A 15,302-nucleotide genomic window follows, 5' to 3' on the forward strand; every position below is an offset into this window, starting at 1 on the left:
GAAATGCAATTGCACATACGTTGGCTCAAAGACAACACCCAAACTGTTGAGAAGGCTGAAGGGTGATGTTACTAGTAGAAAAAGAAGACAGAATATTGGGGGAAGTAGACACAATGCATTCTGCCTTCTGCATATTTCCTTTGGGATACTGGGTTAAACCACAGAGCCTAGGGCTTGCTGATCAGAAGGTTGGTGGTTCGAATCCCCGCGACAGGGTGAGCTGCCGTTGCTCGGTCCCTGCTTCCGCCAACCTAGCAGTTTGAAAGCACGTCAAAGTGCAAGTAGATAAATAGGTACCGCTCCGGCGGGAAGGTAAACGGCGTTTCCGTGTGCTGCTCCGGTTCGCCAGAAGCGGCTTAGTCATGCTGGCCACATGACCTGCAAGCTGTACGCCGGCTCCCTCCACCAATAAAGTGAGATGAGCACCGCAACCCCAGAGTCTTCCGCGACTGGACCTAATGGTCAGGGGTCCCTTTACCTTTACCTTACTTACCTGATACTAGGCTTTCAAATAAGTGTAAGTGTAAGACCTGTAGTAACAAGGACAGAGAGAGGGAACAGAAAGTTGGATACTGTCCCTGTGAGAACAGGATGCTGGGTTACATGAACTTAGGTCTAATCAGGCAGGGCTCTTATGTTTCTATCTGCATTTTTGTGAGATAGGAGCAAAACCAAGCAGTGGCGTAGCGTGGGTTGTCAGCACCCGGGGCAAGGCAAGTAATTTGCGCCCCCTAACCCATAGATTTGCGCCCCCTAACCCTAACCCCCAGATGTTGCGCCCGATGCGGCCGGCCCCCCTGCACCCCCCACGCTACGCCACTGAAACCAAGAAGGGGCACAATTAATCTTGGCAGATGTGTTTCTCTATCTGTTGAAATGGATTTCCTTTTGGGGTGATTTCTATGCAAAAGTACAATACAAACATTCACTGAAACAGAGATGTTTCTTGTTCTGCTTGTTCTCCAGAAGCAGCTCTGTATCTCCAGAGGTGTGGCCCTCCACATCATTCCCAACAACATCAGAACCACCACAGCTTCCATACCCCTGCTGCATCTTATAAACAAACGTGTCAAATAATGGCAGGTCTCATCAGTGAAGGCAGATTCCTATTGTGAACAGGTCTCATCAGTGAAGGAGAGTTCATACCTACCCCGTTTCACTGTGTGTTGACAAGGCATGACAATCGCCGCCATCTGAAGCAGAACTGATCACAAAAAACAACCACAGCTTTCGAGAGGAAATATTCATAAAATCAGGATACACCATCTCCAGCTTGGACATTTACTAATGTCTCAGAAGAAGAGGAACCTTTTCCTGCAACAAGGAGAATCAAATGAAGGCATGGAGGGCAGGGTTCGCCCTCTTTGCCACACATGCATATTCCTAGAGAGCTAGTGTGAGTAGTGGTTACAGTACTGGATTAAGGCCAGGGAGATCCAGGTTTAAGGCCTCACTCAACTGCAAAGTTCACCAGGAGATCTTGGAGCAGTTGCTCTCTCTCTAAGCCTAGCCTAACCTTATAGGGTGGTTGTAATGATAAAATCAAGCGGACAGAAAACCCTAACACTACCCTGAACTCTTTGGAAATGTGATGGAATAAACATTTCAGAAATAAATACCCACGAATTATGGGTTGTAGGGTTGCCATATTTCAAGAGTTAAAAATCTGCTGAGCTTTTTTAGGGCAATTGCCCCATAGCCCCTCTGCCACCATCAAGCCCATGAACAAGAGCCCAGGTCGCCAGAGCCCAAGCCTGAACCAGAACTGCATGCAGGCATACACACCTACACACAAACCCCAAATCCAGGACATTTGCTTTAAAATGTAAAATTCCCCCCAAATGAGCATGTAGGACCCCCAAAAGAGGACATGTCTGGGAATTCCCAGACGTATGGCAACCCTATGTAGACAAGGCAAAGCAGGATCAGCAGTGTCCTCTGCTTGCTCAGAGTAGTGAGCAAGCCTAACCCGCAATCCTTTATAAGCTGGCAGGGAATATCAATTTATCAGCTCTGCCCTACTGTATTGTGATTAAAAGGCTTACTTTGGCCAGAAGTGAGTGGTGGCACATAAGGTGAGTCTCCCTCAGCTCACAGGTTCTGAACCTGATTCTTGACACAAGTTGACAGGAAAGCCTTTATTGGTCCGATTGATCATTCGAGAGAGAAATTTAGATTTTTCTGTGGTTTAATTAAAATATATCATAAGCCTTTATTTGATCCGTTTCTCTGTTATTGTTGTTACTTCCTCCAGATCTGATTATCTCTGCCCATGAGAGTGCTAAGTGGCCTGTAAAACAGTTATTGCTATATTGGTTCCTTCTAAAGGCAGTTTATCAAAACAATGGCAATAGTAGTTTATATATAGTATTAGTATCATCCACCATCACCCAGCCTGGAATTCCAAGCATGTTCTGACCTTCAAATTGATCTCAAAGCAAAGTATGCTCCTTTCCCATGCATGCCACACTTCTTCTGCACTTCAACAATGAGACTGCTTCACCCAAAGCCACATGGTGCTAGAAATTCAGAATCTTGTGACTGAAGTGCCGGTCTCTTTGATTATATCAAGCGACTTAATTCCCCCAATAGGCCAATATAAAAGTAGAAAGGTTTAAGAGAAGGAGAGCAATTATTTGGAGTTAGTTCCCGAGCTGATGAAGCCATACCGAACAACACACACACACACACACACACACACACACAGTGTGCCCCCTTCCTCCATCTTGCCTTTTCAGATCCTCACATGAGACACTGTGTGTACGTGCCAAAATCTGTTCAGTTGCTGTAACCGTTTGTGGGCCAGCAAAAGTAGTTTGATAATAGAACCGTGAAAGGCAGCCTTATCTTTTGCACCACAGTTTGTTTTCGGGGAAGAGAAATTAGCTGCGTCACTGCTGGATTCAGCATGTTGTTATTAGCCTAGATCGTGGGCTTATTTCTGAAATTTGTAGTCGTGGGGAGAATTCTGATCTGGTCCTGGGTGACGGACTATGTCTTTACACCTCTGAAATCTAGCTGTATCGAGATGGCAGATATTCTAGTTGATTTAGAATTTGAGAGAAAGTGGAAGGAAAAATAACTGAAGAGGCATGTTGAGGTGTTGGTGGGTTTTCCACAACAGTTACTTTCTTAGACTCTGCCAAGCCAGTGATCCAATTAAACCCCAGTTGGCTCAGCTGGCTGTTAGCATAGCATTCACCAGCATAGCCTGCCTGGCAGGTATGGTGGCACCCAAAGCAAGTCCTCTGGCTCTCTCAGGAAGCGGCCTAATAAGGATCTACCTGGCTGCATACACACCATACATTTAAAGCACACTCAACCACCCGCAGATGATCCTGGGAACTGTAATTTGTCAAGGGTGCTGGAAATTGTAGCTGTGTAAAGTAAACTACAGTCTGGTGGGGATGCTTTAACTACTTTGTGTGTACGCAGCACCAGTGCTTTTTTTCCTGGGGGGAAGCAGGGGTATGCATACCCCTAAACATTTTGTGAATCTAAGTTTGGCCTCATTGAGAGGCAGTATTTCAATATGAGTAGGAAAATGAGAGTAACCCTAAACATTTTTTTTTTTTTTAGATAAAAAGCACTGCACAGCCCTATGATTTTGGTTTAACTGCTGAGGCTTTCTCTCAAAGTTATTGGAGATTGTAGTTTGATGAGGGCCATAATTCTCCTCCATTAGAGATTCCAGTCCCTCCCTTCAAACTGCAGCTCTTATGAGGTTTATTGGCTGCTAAGACCGTTGGTAAGATTTGTATGTATTCTGTGTCATTTCGTGTCATTTCATTATCAGTTTTAACAGGGAGAGCACCTTACCTAATCTCTATGCTTTTATAAATGTGGCATGCATTCTTCTTATCTGCCTCCCTATCAACCAAAGATATGCTTTTACCATTGTTAAGGAGACAAAGCAACAGTCAGCAAAGGGCAAAAAAGAAATCCCACACGCTCAGAAATAATTCTCTTTTGTGTGAACTAAGCAGAATGACTTCAAATCCATGTTTTACATCAATACAAACATTGCTAAAATACTGAAAAACGCCTCACAAGCAAAATTTCCCAATAATTTAAACTATCGCTCCTTCTGAGAGCTAACTCATATGGTGCATGTTGCCAAGATTGTAGCCAAGGTGGGGCCACTGAGAAACGAGAAGTTTCAGAATACTTGGGGAGAATCCCAAGGTTTGCAGAAGTACAAAAAGTATTTTTAAAACCCCTAAACAGTCCAAATAGGATTAAGTGTGCTTTGTAGTAGTCATGGAATGCAGAAGGACAGTATGAGAAGAAATAAAGAGGTTTATGCCAACGAAGTGGAATGCCTCATTTGGATGGAATGACTGAACAGGGGCACTCCTTCAAAGAAAGAAGATGCATTGCAACGTTGTGTTGTGGATTCTGTCTGTAGGGTTACAGTTTTCACGCTTAGAACTATGACCAAAGCCGAGTCCAAAGCTCAAATGCAAATTCCTCCTGTAGGAAACTTCCTGAAGAACATCCCTTCTTATTTGCTTTCCTGACTGTTCTGTACTCTAACAGTAAAGGTAAAGGGACCCCTGACCATTAGGTCCAGTCATGACTGACTCTGGGGTTGCGGTGCTCATCTCGCTTTATTGGCCGAGGGAGCCGGCGTACAGCTTCCGGGTCATGTGGCCAGCATGACTAAGCCGCTTCTGGCGAACCAGAGCAGCGCACGGAAATGCCGTTTACCTTCCCGCCAGAGCGGTACCTATTTATCTACTTGCACTTTGATGTGCTTTTGAACTGCTAGGTTGGCAGGAGCTGGGATCGAGCAACAGGCGCTCACCCCGTCACGGATATTCAAACCACCGACCTTCTAATCGGCAAGCCCTAGGCTCAGTACAAAGGTGCTATTATTGTCAGTCTTTTCTATAGTTTTTGGTGGTAGAAACCAGTGCTGCATTATGTACTTTTTCTGCATATTCTTTCCTTCTGACTTCACTGTTTCCTCACCCCATATGGTGTGTGTGTGTGTGTGTGTGTGTGTGTGTGTGTGTTCCCCTGCCCCCAGCTGCAACTCAGGATAGCACTTCATACATAATCTAATGAAATGAATTTCAGTCCTCAAAAGCTTATTTCTTAATCGTTAAGGTGCCAGATAATGTTTTCCTTGCATTTGTGCATAATATTCTCCACCTCAAGACCAGGACGGCTATTCTCCTGGCTTCAGAAGGTAGGACCCAAACCAATGGATTCAAATTGCAGGAAATGAGATTCCAATCCTGCATTGCAGTGGGTTTGACTAGATGACCCTTGGGTCCCTTTCCAACCCTACAATTCTTTTATTCTGTTCTAAACACTCATATTCTGCCAATTAACCCATCTGCTTTTGCTCATCAAACACTTCATGTTACAGCTTTCTAACAAACAGTTTATCCTACCTTGGGATGGTTGGCAGGTATTGTACTGCCAAGATACAATCAACTCTCTCTCTCTCTCTCTCTCTCTCTCTCTCTCTCTCTCTCTCTCTGTGTGTGTGTGTGTGTGTGTGTGTATTTTACTGGAAGTGCTGAATTATGTGTAAATATGCCAGCACATGAGACCACAGCCCATTTTATTGCATGAATCAGATACAAATGAGCTGTCCCATGGGATGACCTGAAGAACAATATAAAAACAGCAGCAGTGGTATTCACTTCCCTATTAAAAAAGCAACTCGGCAAACATCACAGTGTTGGGATTCCTAATCAAAAGAGATTCCTTGCTCCACTGCCAATGGGGATTTTTATTTTTTATTTTTATGAGATGGGCTGAACTTCCCACCTTCCTGTTCAGGGAAGAAGGGTTCTTCCCACCCACACCTCGCAGGCCACAATCTTGGTAGCTGCTGCACCCAATTTCTTTGGAAGCTCTGTCCTCAAAAGTCCCACCCCAGCCTCTCCAACCCTTCTAGAAAGTTCCAGTTGCTTACTGTATCATGTTCACAGAAAAGTATTAGAGGTTCTCAATCTGCTCTTGAAATGTTTAAAAAGCAAGCCAAGGCATGTGATTTACTTAATCATTCATTCATATTTTTTTATCTCACCCTTCTCCAAAATAAGTTTAGGCAAACACTCCTGTGGCAAAAATAAAATGAAATGAAAAACAAAAGCATTTGAAACAAAAACAATCAGACATCTAAAATAAATTTAAGAACAGGTGTAACCAAATCATATGCCTTGGATAGGCCAGTTGAAACAGAAAAGTTTTCAGCAAGTGCCTTAAAAACTACAGTGGTGGTGTGTGTGCCTGATGTCAATCGGCAGGGAGTTCCAAAGAAGAGAGATTTCCATGTTAAAGGAATTTTAAGAACGGCATAATATACTGATGGGAACAGGAATAAACAGTAGAAATTCCTTCTGCCTAGACAAACGCCACTAGCTTTGCCCCACAGGTTGGCTTCCCAGGTAAGTGGCAGCCTTGTTTTAATAGGTTTGTTAAAAATACATGCAAGTTTCCCAAACAGATTGGGAACTGCGAAGTATGGGACACAGATCAGAGAGCCACAATGTTTAGAGCATGGACGGAATCCTCAAATTTGACAGCTTGCCAATACCTGCAAGTAAATTACATAACCATCTACACAACAGGTGCTAGAGAAAAGGGAAGTGTCCTAGGTAAATGCAAGCAATCAGAGGTTAGGGAACTGTAGAACAGAACTTGGAAACAATAGCCTTCCTATCTTCAGTAAGACAATGAGGCTGTTGAGAATATTTGGCTCCCTTTAGCACCCATAAAACCACTCTTTAATTGTTGAATTACGGGTGAAGAAAAAGGGAAAAGGGGATTTTTGAGTGCATCTGCTGCATTATTATATATATATTTTAATCCAGAAATGGGGCTATCAGACCTGGAGGCCAAATGAAGCCCTCCAGGCCTCTCTATGGGGCCCTCATGACTCTCCTCAGGCCACACACCCTCCCCAGATGGTCGTCAGGAAGAATGACAGGACAATGTGTCTGCCCAAACCAATACAATGTTTGCGCCGCTTGAATAAGTAGTGCTAAACAGAAGTCAAGGATAGATAGAAGATAGGAAATTGGGCAGAGGGAGGATTTGTTTCGGTTTGCATTTTAAGAACCTACAAAATGCAGCTCCCCTTCAAAATCTGCACACTTCTGAATGTTTTGGTTCTTGAGCCAAAAGATGTGTACATTTTAATGTAAATCAGTATGTAAACTGCTTAGGAGCTTCAATGAGTAAGTGGTATACAAACCCCATGAAATGAATGAAAAAATTAAATTGGGCAAATTAAAGAAAAATGTTCATAACAATGGCTTTATTACTGAAAATAACATACAAAAATGCATTAGCTTAGAGAAAACTGCATACATGAATGTATGTATTTGGAGAAGTGTGCACTAAAGTGCTGATTAATGTTGAGTACTTTCTTTTTTAAAAAAAATAAGTTTAAGATTGGGAATATGAGAAGTTGGCAGATTTGTTCATCCATAGTGGAGCATTAGAGAAAGCAGTATGGACTGCTTCACCTCAATGTGCACTGTGTAATGGACATTGTCCATAATGTGAAAGCTACCCAAGTACATGAAGTACAGATAGGAGATCATTTCAACATCTAACACCCCCCCCACACCCATAAAACTCAGGCAGCTGCTGATCGAGCTCACTCATCTCCAGCAAGCTCCCTGAACGCAATGATTTCACCATCTATCAACTCATTTCTGTTTGCACAATAAGAGCAAAAACCTCAAGCTGATGTCAGCAGAACCGAATTACAAGTAACTGTCATGCATGCACAGAAATGTTGTGTTGTTCTTTCCTTAAAATTTTCCTTAAAAGTTTATTGTTCTTTAAGGTTCTTTAAGGTCATTGTAGACAAATTCCACGGTTAGGGATAGTGCTCAGGTGTTACTACTTCTGAATAGCAGTAGTTATGTTATCACCTCTTTTGACCTTTGAAGCCATCCTTTTCAGATGATCCCTTGAAGGGAAGTTTTTAATGTGTGGCATTTTAATGTATTTTTAATTTTTGTTGGAAGCCGCCCACAGTGGCTGGGGAGACACAGCCAGATGGGCGGGGTACAAATAAATTATTGTTGTTGTTGTTGTGCTTTCACGTGACACATTTTTACCCTCTGAGTCTCCTGCTCAGCCCAGTGAGGAACTGGAATCTGCCTGAAGCAGCAAATGAAGATAATTCAGGGAGAGCATGCCTGTTTGGTGGAGACTGTGTGTGTGTTTGGATAGATGAGAGAAGAGGGGTGTTTATAAGATAGGGAATTTGCCATGGGCATTGTTTCCTAGATCCTTAATTCATTTACTGATTTGTTTTATAGTGACTAACTTGCACAATTTCATTCGGTTACCTACTTTGCATCAATTTTGAGTTCTTTCATGGATTCATATGATTTTACTGCCTGTATCTTGGCTCATTTTATGGGCTTTTAGTTCTTTGCCATGGATTCACTGCCTTTCAAAATACTATTGGCCTCATTGTTCCTCATTTATGAAATGGGTACATGTTTTCTATGATGTCTCAAATACTTAATTCCTTAATAATATGCTGCAAGCACATGTCACTTTGGTTTCACCTGCATGAATTCTTTTCATTCTTCCGTCTTGCTGGTTACACTGTTGGGAGTCTGGATTGTGTAAGAATGACCTCTGTTGGCCTTGCGTCATGTATTGATGTAGGGCTAAGTGGTAAATGCCTAGTAAAGTACAACAGCTGTTGTACTTGGACACCAACTGAAGATGACTTAAATGCAGAAGACACATATCTGCCATCTACTTCCTCAAAAAAATATCTGGAAGCAGGATCCTACACTAGTTGCATTTCACACGACTGTATCTACCCAGATAAATATAAAATATCATCAGAGCTGCCCTCTAGTCCCTACAGAACTGTAGGATTGCTGAGATGTGTGTACTTTGTACTCAGGTATCTGAACACAGTGCAAAAAAGTATCATAAGCGTATCATAACCTTTCAGCAGCTTGAGGATTAGACTTCAGTTCAGTGTTGTACATAGGTGATATATTAAAACTAAATGGAGGACCCTGCACTTCTTGCTTCATTCCTACAAACATGAAAACTCCCCTGAATTACCTTCTATGCCAAATATTTGTGACTGAAAACAAATTTATTTGGAATGTGACACACCCACTAGACATGTCTGAAGAGTAGGCAGAAACCACAGCATTCAGACTTGCCTAAGGGCGGGCCTTCCCTGAAAATGCGATGGGACACAAGTTGACTTCCTTTTATAGCTCTTCTTCCTTGCCCAGACGTCATGTGAAGTAAGGTGACCAGCAGGTAAACATGGACAGGATAAGTTGTTTAGAAACAGGAAATTGATCAGGCACAGCTCTGTGTATGTATGCATATAACGGCTGAGATTTTATCACAACTATGGGTAAGCATAGGAGCCCCCCCCCACACTTTGTATTTATATACAATACATGCAGGGCTGGATTTAGGTTTGATGAGGCCCTAAGCTACCGAAGGTAATGGGGCCCTTTATATGCCCACCTGTCCTTTGTCAATAACAAATTGTCGGTGTTTTTTGTGTCGAATATATGCTATATGGTAATTTATGGACCTAATAGGTATCTAAAGCCATTTGCACATAACAAATAGGAGCCTACACAACACAAAACATTGTTGCTGTATGTAGGTTTTATTTTATTTGTTTATCTATTTTAGAAATGTACATCCAGGTTTTTTTCCCTTTAAATTTTTTGGGGTCCCCCAAGAGAGTGGGGTCCTAAGCTATAGCTTGTTTAACTTATATGTAAATCCAGCACTGACATGGTCCCCTCCTTACACTGGACGCTCGTCAGCTTTTTCTCTCTCTGATGGCCAAACTGGCAGAGGAATCCAACCCTCCCTTTGCCCCAGGCTGTGTGTGTTGCATTGGGTGGAGGTTGCCCGTCAGCCCAGCCTCCAACACCCTTCTGCCACCTGTGATGTGACACCGAGAGCTCCCTGCTGGTGCAGAGCTCTCTCCTCCCTCCTCAAATGTGCAGGTGGGCACAAGAATCTGCCTGCTCCTCAGCTTCTTCCCTGACCACCATGCCCTCTAACTAACAATCAGCCTTATGCACCATTTCTGTAACTTATTTCTTGCATTTATATCCCACCTCCCACCACCACCCAAGGAGCTCAAGGCTATGTACATGGTACTCCCCCTCCTCATCTAATCCCAACAACCTTGTGAGGTAGGCAAGGCTGAGAGGTATTGACTGGCCCAAGATCACCCAGTGAGTTTCATAGCCAAGTGGGGATTCAAACACTGGTCTCCCAGGTCCTAGCCTAACACTCTAACCTATACACCACCTCTCTCTACACACAAACACACACCAGCTGTAAGTTTAAGCAGAAGGATAGGGCAGGAAAGAAGCTGCTTAACTACTTTTTCTCCTGGATACTCCCCTCCTCCCCCTGTTACTTTCCCCACATCTTGTGGCCAAACAGTTCCCTATGGGATGCCATAAGCATGACCTGATCACAACAAAACTCTCCCCACTTGCGTTTTACAGCAACTGGTATAGCATCCTGCCTCCAGCAGATAATATAGCCATCGTGGTTAGATAAAATGGAGAACATTCTGGCAGCAGAGGCCCAGCCCTATTTACTGGCCATGGGCTTCTCCAAAGAGCACTGGGAATTAATTTCCTTGGTGGCATTTAGAAATCCCCAGACGAGACACCTTGAACTTTTCCTGCAGACATTGTTGGGAACCAGGGCAATTAAACCAGACTTAAATGAGGGCAGTGGGATATAAAGGAGGACAAAACCACTGGAGGGAGCTGTGTAGAAAATGAATGTCTGCAAGTGCAGCTTGTCATACAGGGGTCAGAAAAGGTGCACCTGCTGAAATGTCCTCTGTCAAAGGGACGCAGGAGCCTTGCTCACCTTTGGCACTGCATCAATTCCCCCCTCCCCAAGTTTAGAGGTGTAGTGTAGATGTACTTGCAGCCTCTTTGAACTCAGGGGAGAAACTCTTCCGCTCTCTTTTAATAGCTTGTAGTGAGGACTCTTGCGTTTCTATCTGAATAGCGGGGAAAAGCTTCGCCTGCTAAAGTTCTGCTCCTTAGTTATTTTTATTTGACAAATGTATAAACTGCTTCACAGCCTGGGACCATCAAAGCAGTGTCAGAGAATACAAAATACCAAAGAAACCCCATTAAAAACTATTAAAGCCATTTCTACATGGGAGCACCACCGGGGGGGGGGGAGTAACTACCCTGGGAGACTGAGATTCTTCCATCATCATCATTTACAAAACATTTACTCACTCTCATTTTAACACATACATGCATTGAGTGTAGAGCACACTTTGTCCTTATGGAGAAATGTATTCGGATGTATAGAAAATGGCAGATCATCTTCAGCTATGCCTCAGAATCCGTAGTTCACAACTTATACCTTACCAGTCCGTAAAATCGTGGCATTGCAAGGGGTACAAGAAAATTGCAGGCTTTACTCAAACACAATTTCCAAAGGGAGTGGGGGAAATAACTAAAATGATTGTAGTGGAAACCATGGATTTCATGGCAGATTATTTTTAGTTACAAGACCTTGATCAGAATCTCTAGAGCAGGCATAGGCAAACTTGGCCCGCCAGATGTTTTGGGGCTACAACTCCCATGATCCCTAGCTAACAGGACCAGTGGTCAGGAATGATGGAAATTTAGTCCCAAAATATCTGGAGGGCTGAGTTTGCCTATGCCTGCTCTAAATAATATAGAACCCTAGAGATCATACTGGAGCCTTAATACAAATCAACCAGAAGTTCAGGTAAACAGGAATGCTAGCATTTGCACTTTGTTTACAATGCCACTGGAGGTGAACTTAGGCCAAATACCAAAGACTATGATGGTTTCATTGTTTTTCAGATTTAATGCTTTCTTATGTCTGAGTCATGCCTACTTGAGGTGCCACATACCTTGCCTTGTTGGCAGCACCTGGGTCCCACATTCACCTTGATGATTCTCTCTTCTCACCGATATCTGAGAGTGAGTGAGTGATTCGTCTACTTTAAAACCTCCACAACAGACTAACAGATGAATATCCCCTTAGCAATGTGCCACAAACAGATAGCAGGAAGTATTACAGGCTGGTGCATGATGCGGAAGAGCAAGTTTAATAAAACACACCCAGATGGCTCAGGATTGCCCTGGAGGATGCTCATGTTATTAGTCAGTGCACCTCTAGGCTAAAGATAGCTGCAGTTCTACAGGTTTATTTTGTAATGGAAAGAAGAAGATTCAGGTACCAGAACGGTCAGAATTTAACCATCAGCACATGGGCTCCATAGGCTGACAGGGACCCAGAGAACTTACTTGGGTTAATAGCCAAGAGGATGGGGTGTAGGAGGAATAGGAAAATTACTGGACCAGAATTTTCATCTCTCATGGGGCGTGTGCACAAAAGAAACCAGTATTTTCAGTCAAACTATCATCACACCAGATTTTGGTTTAGCAGTAGTGATATCCAATGTAAACCAGGATAGGATTCTCACGCCTTTAATAGTTGTATAGAAGAGCTTTATTAAATGTACCCCCTTTATGATAACTTCCCTTCACCACAAGCCATTTTTAGCACCCATCATTGTTAAGGATGGGACACTCATCTATTTGTATTTTTTTTCTATTTGTTTAAAAGGCTTAAAAACTGCTTTTCAGAAAAATTGCCTCAAAAAATGGTTTACAATCACTGAAATACACTAGGGGTATCCATCTACTAGCAGACATTAAAACAAACCTAGACTATCATAGGAGTAAACCAGCATCAGACACGGCCCAACCATTCTAATCCAACATCTGACCTCACATTTTAATCCTTTAAAAAGGTAAGTCTTCAAAGCTCATTTAAAGGAGGTTGACAATGGGGCTTGTCTGACTTTGCCCAGAACAGAGACACGAAAGAAAAGGCCCTGGCACGTATTCCTACTGCCAATTGAAGAAAATATCCTGGCCCTTTCTCAGAAATCCTGGTGCACAGCAATGTCAGCACCATCTTGCTGAGGCCCATGCACCTTGGCAAGACCCAATGAGCTTACACCTTGACTGCCCCACCCCCCGCAATGTTTATTGCCACTTGATCTCCCTGTCGGTGAGACATTGACTTCAGATGATTTTCCCAATACACGGTTACAGATGAAACAAATCAGGTTACAGTATGCAGCAATTTACCAACCAGCCTTTCCGAACACTCTGGGTGAATGTTTCTGTGGAACAGCACTTTTGAAAGAAAGAATCTCCTCAGCAGCTTCTACTTTTAGAAATATGTCAACTAGCATTTTTTATCCCTAAGTAAGGATATTCTTCCCATCACTACTTCATTTTATAGATAGGTAAACCATTCTGAAGGAATTCTGTTGAATGATCCATTCATTCCATATATTGGGGTCGGGGAGAGGCAATTATTCCCAAAAGCTACTAAAGGGGTATCATTTTTACAACCCCTACTGCATTTGCCTGACCTCTAAGGGCTTATCCACCCCCCAGATTTTGATCATATTGTTGATTTCGTTGTTCTGGAGCTGTGCCTTGCAAAAATCCGGTCCTCCTCATTGAGTCAGATCTTATTAGATGTGCGGAAAAATCTGAAGAGAGATTTTGCTAAATGAGCTTTAATTCAGTGGGTAAAAATGGATTTTCGTAAGGTTCAGAGACGGAAGAATGAGACAAGCTCTGGGCTTGGGAGAATTAACTGGTATACAATATGATAAAAATGCAGATCCAGCACAAGTGTGGATGAGCCCTAGGTTGCCCATCACCAGCTTCCTGTAACTGGGAATCATTATCATGGCAAAGACCCAGAAGAGACGAAGTTTTCTATCCTCTGTGATGCCTCCCCATTCCTGGCCATTTGTTGGGTCCTAATGCACACCTGGTTCACTTTTGGCATCTCTTTCCTCCCAAAAATTAAATCATCTGGCTACCCCACAGGCATGTCTCTGAACTTCTTGGCAGGCCTGACACCACCTCCACTCCTGAGGGGATAAGAGGTGAAAAGGAAATGTAGCTAAACTATTTTTTTTACTACCTGTGCATTCTGATTGATGTACAGAAAAGCACATGAATCTGACCTTTGAAGAGTTTGTAAGTAAACCATTTTTAAACTTACCAGACATGTGGTTTTCTCCTATGCTGTGGGAAGAGGGAAACTTCTGAAAGAAATGTTTTAAGGGGCTTTTTGGAACTCACTTTAAAGGGCATATTTTAAAAGTTTTACAGCCTAGATTTCCATGCTTTATGTTGCTGCATATTTTGTGATTTTACATCTTTGCTAAGGTTCTCTCACCAAAGAGTACTTGCCCCAAACTTGTATCTTGGCAATATGTTCTTTTCTCCTGAACCAAGAAAGACTTGCTTTGCTTTTTCACTTGTTACATTTCTTAGAAACCTACTCTAAATTCAACAGTAAAAACTGTGTTACAAATCTCAACTCATGCCTCATTCTTTTTAAAAATAGTTCTTTCCCTCATATGGTGTTAGTAAAGTCCCTTACTACACCCCATGCCTCAAAAAAAAGGGGGGGAGTGAAAAATTAGAGTGAATTTTCACACATCATTACTTTTCCTGGTTTGATCTGGTTAGCTTATTCCAAAACTCTGAGTTCAATAAAGCAGAACTTGGATGGTTGACAGACAACATCTTATTTTAGTTATTTCTCAGCATATGGGTGATGGGGTTTAGTGTGTTGTGCAGAGTATAGATACAAAAGCAACTTTAGCCACTCAAGTGTTTCTTAAAATGAAGTATTTTTTTCCTATTTACTTTCATTTATATATATATTTTCCTTTCAAAAGGATTCTGTGTAGTATTTCCCAGCCAGCCCAAGCTGATGTCCAATTTGGACATGAACTGAATTCTTCTAGTTGAGAAACATGCCAAATGCCTACTGAATGCTAATACCTCCATTATGCCTTGCAGACCTTTTTCTCCCTGGCCAACTGATCTGTTAGCTAGGAAATGGGTGGTCCAAGGTATGGTTAACTGATTTTCAGTACAAACTTTCAGTCGCTAGGTTTTAATCCAGCTTTGGTCAACAATACCCTTCTGCTAAGGTGTTTATTATTATTGTTGTTGTTGTTGTTGTTGTTGTTGTTGTTGATACAATTATATCCCACATTTCCTCCAAGTAGCTCAAGAGGCACACATGGTTCCCCTCCCCCAATTCCTCCTAAAAGGTAAAGGTATAGGGACCCCTGACCATTAGGTCCAGTCGTGACTGACTCTGGGGTTGTGGCGCTCATCTCGCTTTACTGGCCAAGGGAGCCGGTGTACAGCTTCTGGGTCATGTGGCCAGCATGACTAAGCTGCTTCTGG

Source organism: Podarcis raffonei, chromosome 5, assembly GCF_027172205.1.
Source record: "Podarcis raffonei isolate rPodRaf1 chromosome 5, rPodRaf1.pri, whole genome shotgun sequence".
Classification (NCBI taxonomy): domain Eukaryota; kingdom Metazoa; phylum Chordata; class Lepidosauria; order Squamata; family Lacertidae; genus Podarcis; species Podarcis raffonei.